Source organism: Procambarus clarkii, chromosome 37 (genome assembly GCF_040958095.1).
Source record: "Procambarus clarkii isolate CNS0578487 chromosome 37, FALCON_Pclarkii_2.0, whole genome shotgun sequence".
Classification (NCBI taxonomy): domain Eukaryota; kingdom Metazoa; phylum Arthropoda; class Malacostraca; order Decapoda; family Cambaridae; genus Procambarus; species Procambarus clarkii.
The window spans coordinates 14,239,182-14,249,029 of NC_091186.1; positions in this window are offsets into that span (position 1 = coordinate 14,239,182).

Genomic DNA, 9,848 nt, shown 5'->3' on the forward strand with positions numbered 1-9,848 from the left:
TTAGTGCCGTGGAGGCTATACTTCCCCTTTCCTCAAACCTCCTGCGTCACGCCCTGCTTCAGGGGGCGGCCTTCGCCTCCTGCGTCACGCCCTGCTTCTGGGGGCTGCCCTCGCCTCCTGCGTCACGCCATGCTTCAGGGGGCTGCCCCTCAACTCTTGCGTCACGCCCTGTTTCAAGGGGCTGCCCTCGCCTCCTGCGTCACGCCCTGTTTCTGGGGGCTGCCCTCGCCTCCTGCGTCACGCCCTGCTTCTGGGGACTGCAGGGGGCGGTCCATACCTCCTTCTGCTTCCTTGTGCTTCACACTAGTACCGAACTGCTCGTTCTAAGGTGGCAAGCATCACTTTGTTATCGACTGGCCAATGAAACTTGCAGCAAAGAAAATTATGAGTTTGGACCATCTAATGCAATTATTAAAAATATACAAGTTGAGATTACTCCAGATTTAGAAGAACTAAGAAATCCCCGAAGACCTGAAAGCTACAGTATTAAAAGCTATGACAACTTTTTAATAATTGGTATGTGTATGGTCATCCATAGTAATATAAATTAATCATATCGTGACGTTGTACATATATATATCTGTGCACATTCTCTGTCTTCGATCATCAACACATTCTGGGGTTATACCGACCCAACATCACCCCAGAGACACACAGCTCACATAACATCGATCCAGACTTTAGTTCGACTCAAAATGTGGACCAACAAAGCCCATATCTCTCTGTGACTGTTTAGTTCCTACGTAATTCCAAATAGCCAGCTGAAAGGGGGGTGCTTCCTGCTGCTTTCACTGCTCATTAGTTGCTGTACTCTATCCTGTAGATCTGCCACACCATTATGTGTATCACTCACTCTTAAGCTTTCATCCCAAAGAATTAATTTTACATTTCTGGAAAAGTTGGAGTGGCCAGTTGCAAGTGTCTGAAGACCAAACCAACACACACCAGAAGATGAGGAGACGACGACGTTTCGGACCGTCCTGGACCATTATCAAGTTGATTGTACAATAGTGATTGTGATTTAATTGTGATTATCACAATCGACTTTATAGTGGTCCAGGATGGACCGAAACGTCGTCGTCTCCTCATCTTCTGATGTGTGGCTTTATCTTCATATCTTCAGCCACGTTATCGTGATTCGTCGTCTACAAGTGAGTGACTGAAAAAGAGTTGAATGAGTTTGCTGGATGGGTGAGTCCTTTCAGGAAAAACAAATAAATAATTCGTTTATGAATTATTTCCTCAAGTGTAGGAGTGGACACCAGGTTCAAGTATGACATTACAATGAGTACAAGTAACGACTCTGGACCATTTCCTCCACTCACAATTCAGCTTACAAAGGTCAGGATATTGTAGGTGCCCAAAGTTCACATCCATACAAGCTTATAGTCATTGACTCTTAAATACCTTTGTTTTTGACCAGATGTCAATATGACCGAATTCACTGATGGTGGCATTTGTTCTGGCCTTCACGTCTCTAATAGTACCAGATTTTTTTTAGGAGGCCCCCTTTGAGGACAAAATAGGCCTCCAGATGCTACTCAGAAGATTTTAGTGGACAGTAATTCTAGTTTGGCATCAGTATAAAACGAATCCAGTGAGTTGACAGCATTCCATAAGGGGAGAGGTTTTCAAACAGGCTCCCGGAAGCTTAATGATTCCGTCGTGAGATACTTTAGTGGAATTTAAAGTGAGAGAGAGAGAGAGAGAGAGAGAGAGAGAGAGAGAGAGAGAGAGAGAGAGAGAGAGAGAGAGAGAGAGAGAGAGAGAGAGAGAGAGAGAGAGCGAGAGAGAGAGAGAGAGAGAGAGAGAGAGAGAGAGAGAGAGAGAGAGAGAGAGAGAGAGAGAGAGAGAGAGAGAGAGACAGAGAGAGGGAGAGAGAGAGAGAGAGAGAGAGAGAGAGAGACAGAGAGAGGGAGAGAGAGAGAGACAGAGAGAGGGAGAGAGAGAGAGACAGAGAGAGAGAGAGAGAGAGACAGAGAGAGGGAGAGAGAGAGAGAGAGAGAGAGAGAGAGAGAGAGAGGAAGAGAGAGAGAGAGGAAGAGAGAGAGACAGAGAGAGGGAGAGAGAGACAGAGAGAGAGGAAGAGAGAGAGAGAGGAAGAGAGAGAGAGAGAGAGAGAGAGAGAGAGAGAGAGAGAGAGAGAGAGAGAGAGAGAGAGAGAGAGAGAGAGAGAGAGAGAGAGAGAGAGATGGGATGAAATAATAATTGCAGGAGCGGACAACTTTACTTCAACAATTCTATGTGATCTCCTCCACTTGTGTAAAATATGTCAACACTTAGGACGTCTCTCTTAGGACGTCTCTCTTAGGACATCTGTCTTAGGACGTCAGTCTTAGGACGTCAGTCTTAGGACGTCAGTCTTAGGACGTCAGTCTTAGGACATCTGGAAATGTATCTGACTAAACATTCAAACTAAAGAAGGAATTGATGAATCGTTTAGACTACTCGACATTAAAAACTCAGCGAATCGGCGGATCAGAAGGATCAGAATCGGCGAAAAACGGCGAATCAGGAGTTTTGTCATAGTACTCAAGTCCCAAGTCCGATTTGGCTGTTCTGTTATTTCAACAACAAGATTTTCATCGTCAAAAGATTCAAGATTTTTGGACTTGGTGTTACAATGCTGAGAAAAGGTTACAGACTTGTGTTGGGGGTACAGTGACATGAGTGGAGTACAGTGACATGAGTGGAGTACAGTGACATGAGTGGAGTACAGTGACATGAGTGGGCACAGTGACACGAGTGGAGTACAGTGACACGAGTGGAGTACAGTGACATGAGTGGAGTACAGTGACATGAGTGGAGTACAGTGACATGAGTGGGCACAGTGACACGAGTGGAGTACAGTGACATGAGTGGAGTACAGTGACACGAGTGGAGTACAGTGACATGAGTGGGCACAGTGACACGAGTGGAGTACAGTGACATGAGTGGGCACAGTGACATGAGTGGGCACAGTGATATAAGTGGGCACAGTGACACGAGTGGAGTACAGTGACATGAGTGGAGTACAGTGACATGAGTGGGCACAGTGACACGAGTGGAGTACAGTGACATGAGTGGAGTACAGTGACATGAGTGGAGTACAGTGACATGAGTGGAGTACAGTGACATGAGTGGGCACAGTGACATGAGTGGGGTACAGTGACATGAGTGGGTACAGTGACATGAGTGGGTACAGTAACATGAGTGGGTACAGTAACATGAGTGGAGTACAGTGACATGAGTGGAGTACAGTGACATGAGTGGAGCACAGTGACATGAGTGGGGTACAGTGACATGAGTGGAGTACAGTGACATGAGTGGAGTACAGTGACATGAGTGGGAGTACAGTGACATGAGTGGAGTACAGTGACATGAGTGGGTACAGTGACATGAGTGGAGTACAGTGACATGAGTGGAGTACAGTGACATGAGTGGGGTACAGTGACATGAGTGGAGTACAGTGACATGAGTGGAGTACAGTGACATGAGTGGGCACAGTGACATGAGTGGGTACAGTAACATGAGTGGAGTACAGTGACATGGGTGGAGTACAGTGACATGAGTGGAGTACAGTGACATGAGTGGAGTACAGTGACATGAGTGGAGTACAGTGACATGAGTGGAGTACAGTGACATGGGTGGAGTACAGTGACATGAGTGGAGTACAGTGACATGAGTGGAGTACAGTGACATGAGTGGATAACAGTGATATGAGTGGGCACAGTGGCACGAGTGGAGTACAGTGACATGAGTGGAGTACAGTGACATGAGTGGGCACAGTGACATGAGTGGGCACAGTGACATGAGTGGAGTACAGTGACATGAGTGGATAACAGTGATATGAGTGGGCACAGTGACACGAGTGGAGTACAGTGACATGAGTGGGCACAGTGACATGAGTGGGCACAGTGACATGAGTGGGCACAGTGACATGAGTGGGCACAGTGACATGAGTGGAGTACAGTGACATGAGTGGGCACAGTGACATGAGTGGAGTACAGTGACATGAGTGGAGTACAGTGACATGAGTGGAGTACAGTGACATGAGTTGGCACAGTGACATGAGTGGAGTACAGTGACATGAGTGGGCACAGTGACATGAGTGGAGTACAGTGACATGAGTGGGCACAGTGACATGAGTGGAGTACAGTGACATGAGTGGATAACAGTGATATGAGTGGGCACAGTGACACGAGTGGAGTACAGTGACATGAGTGGATAACAGTGATATGAGTGGGCACAGTGACACGAGTGGAGTACAGTGACATGAGTGGAGTACAGTGACATGAGTGGGCACAGTACAACCCGTTTTCGCAAATTTAATAAGTCAATATTGACTTATTAGTTGCGTGCATAGGTGACATACTAAGCATAATAGTTTCCCTTGAAAAGCTTCATAGAAAACACCGACCTTACCTAACCTACTTAGTATGTTAAAATAAGCATCTTATAGCTTCGTAATTACAATTGTTACTTAACCTATTATAGGTATAGGTTAGGTAATAATTGTAATTACGAAGCAATAAGATGCTTATCTTAACATACTAAGTAGGGTAGGTAAGGTCGGTGTTTTCTATGAAGCTTTTCAAGGGAAACTATTATGTTAAGTATGTCACCTATGCACATATTTAATAAGTCAATATTGACTTATTAAATTTGCGAGAACGGGTTGCACAGTGACATGAGTGGAGCACAGTGACATGAGTGGGCACAGTGACATGAGTGGGCACAGTGACATGAGTGGGCACAGTGACATGAGTGGGCACAGTGACATGAGTGGGCACAGTGACATGAGTGGGCACAGTGACATGAGTGGGCACAGTGACATGAGTGGAGTACAGTGACATGAGTGGAGTACAGTGACATGAGTGGAGTACAGTGACTTAGTATTTACACCAGCCCATCTTCCTTTTAGGTACTTCTGACCCCCCAAAAATTCTATAAGTCATGGACTCCAACTTTCTGATGTTGTACCACCAGAAAATTGAATTTAGATTTTTATTGAATTTGGTCAAAATGGAAACTTTTTTTTTAACTGAGTTATAAATATAAGACCTAGCCTAACCTAACTCTTCCTAGCAATGCAAGGCCTAATAAACGCTATATTAGGCCTAATATAGTACTTATATGTGCTTACCTTGAGGTTACCTTGAGGTGCTTCCGGGGCTTAGCGTCCCCGCGGCCCGGTCGTCGACCAGGCCTCTTGGTTGCCGGACTGATCAACCAGGCTGTTGGACGCGGCTGCTCGCAGCCTGACGTATGAGTCACAGCCTGGTTGTGCTATGCTGGGTCTAGGAATATTTAAATTAGTTTTTTAGCTATATTTGTTCCGGATTCTATCAAATCAATATTAGAAAAAGTGGTTTATTGATCACTTACTTATTTACTTAAAAGGTTTAGGGGCTGTTGTGATCCTTACAATTTGGTACTGTTAACCAATAAGTAACTACAAGTACTGTCAATTCAAGACGAATGGTCTGCCCATGTTTAAATTACCTCTGGGTGCTATATGTGGTTATATGTTGAATTCTATTTATTAAAATAGGTCCTCTCGAACAAAACATCCCATTTTGATGTCAAAATCCCCAAACGGACCAAATATGATGTACTATAAATGATATCGGCTCACAAACATTCCCGTTTTCTATGTGTGAGTCGCTACGTTAGCTTAGGTTAGGTTCGGGTGCTGTAATACACCATTTTTCTATCCAGTTGTGGCAACTCGAGAGAACAGACTGATTTATTTTCGTGAGTTGTATGTTAAAATGATATTTTTTTTAGGACGAGGCTCTGTTGTTCAAGTGCTGAACTTACATGTTTCTCACATATTCCTGGGATATTGTCTAATGGTTATATGTGAACTAATAATGTGTGACTATGTGGCCGCATTGTTTAAAGATATCTCATGTAGTCATCTAAAGTCATTCATGTTGCTCTTATCTATGTATATTATTACGAGTGAGATTGTGACCTGTTTTGCAATCACTCTATTCTTGTCATTAATTTGACCCATCATTGTGAGTGACATACACAACAGTACTGTATTAGGGGGAGATTTTTCCCCCATGGTAGCGAATAGATTTTACTGCAGATTAAATTTGATATTTGCGTGCATAAACTGTAATTAATATTGTTGTTAAATGTTGCATGATTTAATGGCAAAGTTGTTGTTTTCTGTTCATTTCACCACTATTATAGTGCAAGCATATTGTGAATAGACTGCCATATGAAATTTGAAGCATAACTCTATCCCCTTTCTCTATGTTCAAATTGTTCTCAAGTTCTTAGAATAGAACTTTTTTTGTGTAGATCACAAATTAAACCTAATTTGTGGGTGTTGTTGAAGCAGATTATTCTACTCGTGTTGTAGTGTTGTGGTTTAGGGGGCTGTTGTGAGAGAACATACACGAGGAGGTATTTATTATCATGCTCGCCTGGCGCCTGGCGAACACTCGCCTGGCGTTCCGCGAGCGCTATGTCATGGGTTCGTATCCTGGCCGGGGAGGATTTACTGGGCGCAAATCCTTAACTGTATCCTCTGTTTAACGCAACAGTAAAATGTGTACTTGGATGAAAAAAACGATTCTTCGCGGCAGGGATCGTATTCCAGGGACCGTAGGATTAAGGACTTGCCCGAAACGCTTCGCGTACTAGTGGCTGTACAAGAATGTAACAACTCTTGTATATTTCTCAAAAAAATACTCTCTTATTCTGAGGCCAAACGGGCAAAGCGATTTTCGTTGTTTTCAAATGTATCTTTTCATATTGGTTTATTTTAATTAATATTATTATATTGCATTAAAATATGACGTTATGATAATGGCTGATAGGTAATTATATTACCTATGACTTAGATATGATTGGTAATTATATATATATATATATATATATATATATATATATATATATATATATATATATATATATATATATATATGTCGTACCTAGTAGCCAGAACGCACTTTTCAGCCTACTATGCAAGGCCCAATTTGCCTAATAAGCCAAGTTTTCCTGAATTAATATATTTTCTCTAATTTTTTTCTTACGAAATGATAAAGCTACCCATTTCATTATGTATGAAGTCAATTTTTTTTTATTGGAGTTAAAATTAACGTAGATGTATGACCGAACCTAACCAACCCTACCTAACCTAACCTAATCTATCTTTATAGGTTAGGTTAGGTTAGGTAGCCGAAAAAGCTAGGTTAGGTTAGGTTAGGTAGTCGAAAAACAATTATTTCATGAAAACTTGGCTTATTAGGCAAATCGGGCCTTGCATAGTAGGCTCAGAAGTGCGTTCTGGCTATTAGGTACGACATATATATATATATATATATATATATATATATATATATATATATATATATATATATATATATATATATATATATATATAAACACCAATATGGAGGAAGAACACTCTCCGAGCCTCACAAAGTAACCTCAGAGTAGACATCACACTAAATCTATCTCTTGAGAAATCTGAACAAGCATTCTCTAAGGACCTTGCAAACTACCACCATAAAACAAATTTTAGAGTACGCAGCACCTTCGTGGAAGGCGCATCTCGTAAACCACACCTAAGTTGGACGAGATTCAGAAGCGTGCCACCAGGCGAGTCCCGGAGCTGAGGTACGAAAGAAAACTGGAGTAAAAGTACGTCACTGGAAGAGAGATGACAAAAAAAGGGGGGAAGACATTGTTACGACATAAAAAATACTAAAATGATTAGAAGGCAGACAAGGATAGACTGTTAAGCATGTGTGGTCCACGAACACTGGAACACAGATGGAAACTCATACGTACTCCTTATGTCCCATATAGACATTAAATTAAGAAAAACAATTCATAGACAGAAGAAGCCAGAGGAAAACTTTATAAACAGCTTCAGTAACAGTTGAGGAGGCTATGAATGGGACGCTGTCTAGTATGGACCAATAGCCAGGCCATTCTGCTGTTTCCTCTATTAGCTTCGTCTTATGACAGAGTATAGTATAGGCTCTATAACACCTAATACGCTCTTTATTAGTCTGGCTCTAATACACCAGACTATCAAGGACTAAGAGAGGAGGAGAGGGTCGAGGAATACAAAGTTCATCAGCACCGTCTGGTCAGGCTAAGGAAGCTATGGCTTGACTTACTAAACACAACAAGACTGGAACGCTTGTAAGCACACACACACCTTATCCAACTCCATCTGTAGTCTACTGAATCCAATACAAACCCCTGTCCCATGTTCCTACCTCCCCCCTCCCCCCCATCACGGGACAAATGAACTACCTTCTGTTGTAAACAGCCTGACCTTAACTACACCTGTTTACTACTCAACGTCCAGAGTTATAACAAGTATTTAACCCGAGTTATACACAAGTTCTGGTACACATAACTGCACCAAAACAGATTGTGCTGTAATCCACAATGAACGTCAATATATAAATATATATATATATATATTTTGTTTTTAATTCAAATAAACCAATTGGAATCTGAATGTCAGCTGTTTCATAATACTTACGCATGTTTTGTAATTATTTGAAAGCACTAGTTCATGTTTTCCTCTCAGGTATAATTGAGAATAGGCTGACTATTCTCTTCTCATCTCCCTCAACCTCTATCCATCATCCCCCTATCTGCCCCCAAAACCTCCCAACCTCCCCCCCCCATTCCCTCCCCCTTCCCCCTGGGGGGTCAGTCACCAACCACAAGATTGCCATTAATCCCTACGTGAAGTACGAGTAATGTGTATGATCACAACACAACTCAAATCGTCAGCTCCCGCTCCAGACCTCCATCTTGTGCCTTTCTCATTGTAGAAAGTCTTGGTAAAGACTATTTTGAGGAGGTGTGGAGGGAAGTGTGGGGTGGGGGGGTTGAAATAGCTTAAGCTACTCTATCCCTTTGAGATGTATTTCTTTCTTGTCTCAATAAACATACTTGAGGTTAGACTGTATCAAACATTTGGCACCAGACAACCCTGGTCGTCTTAATAAATGTACGACTCATGTAAGACTCCGCGGCATAGTCACTCCCACGACCTCCAACGCCAACTCCTCATAAGGCTCGAAAGGTAATAGTCGACGTGTGAGATTATGAGTCTTGGAGCACGTTGGCAGTGAGACAGGTTATATAGCTATATTGCCCCGACAGGATGATATTCTGGAGCAGAGCGCAGCCCCCAATTTACCTGTCCCCGGGGTGATGTTATGTAATGGAAGGAGTGTGGTAGTGGTGGTGGTAGTGGTGGTGGTAGTGGTGGTGGTAGTGGTGGTAGTAGTGGTGGTAGTGGTGGTAGTAGTGGTGGTAGTAGTGGTGGTGGTAGTGGTGGTAGTAGTGGTGGTGGTAGTGGTAGTAGTGGTGGTAGTGGTGGTGGTAGTGGTGGTAGTAGTGGTGGTAGTAGTAGTGGTAGTGGTGGTAGTGGTGGAGGTGTTTTTGTCCTCCTGTCATCACGCGAAGCTGAGTATACTTTAACAGTTCTTTAGCGCCCTTCTTCATAAAGCTGGATTGTCTAGTTACTCTCGAAATAAGAACAAACTTCTAATTGACTCTCAACGATAATTTTGTATCCTTGCAAGAAACCTTTGGTAACTGGTTGGACACTTTAATATTAACATTGGAAGACATATTCCACAAAAGGAATGTAATTGGGAAACTCTTCAATTCCCGTGTTTTAATAGTCTCCTCATTCCCATTTCTAAGCTTAGCCATCAGGATGTCATTCACCCTAGTTTCCTTTTTTTTAGTTGCCTTAGCAGAATGTTAGAATAGATGGTTCTAACTGGTCTTCCGCTCTGAATAAGAGCCTTATTGTATCCAAAGATTCTATAAACGCCACCTCAAGAGTGGTGTTTAAAATCACTTAT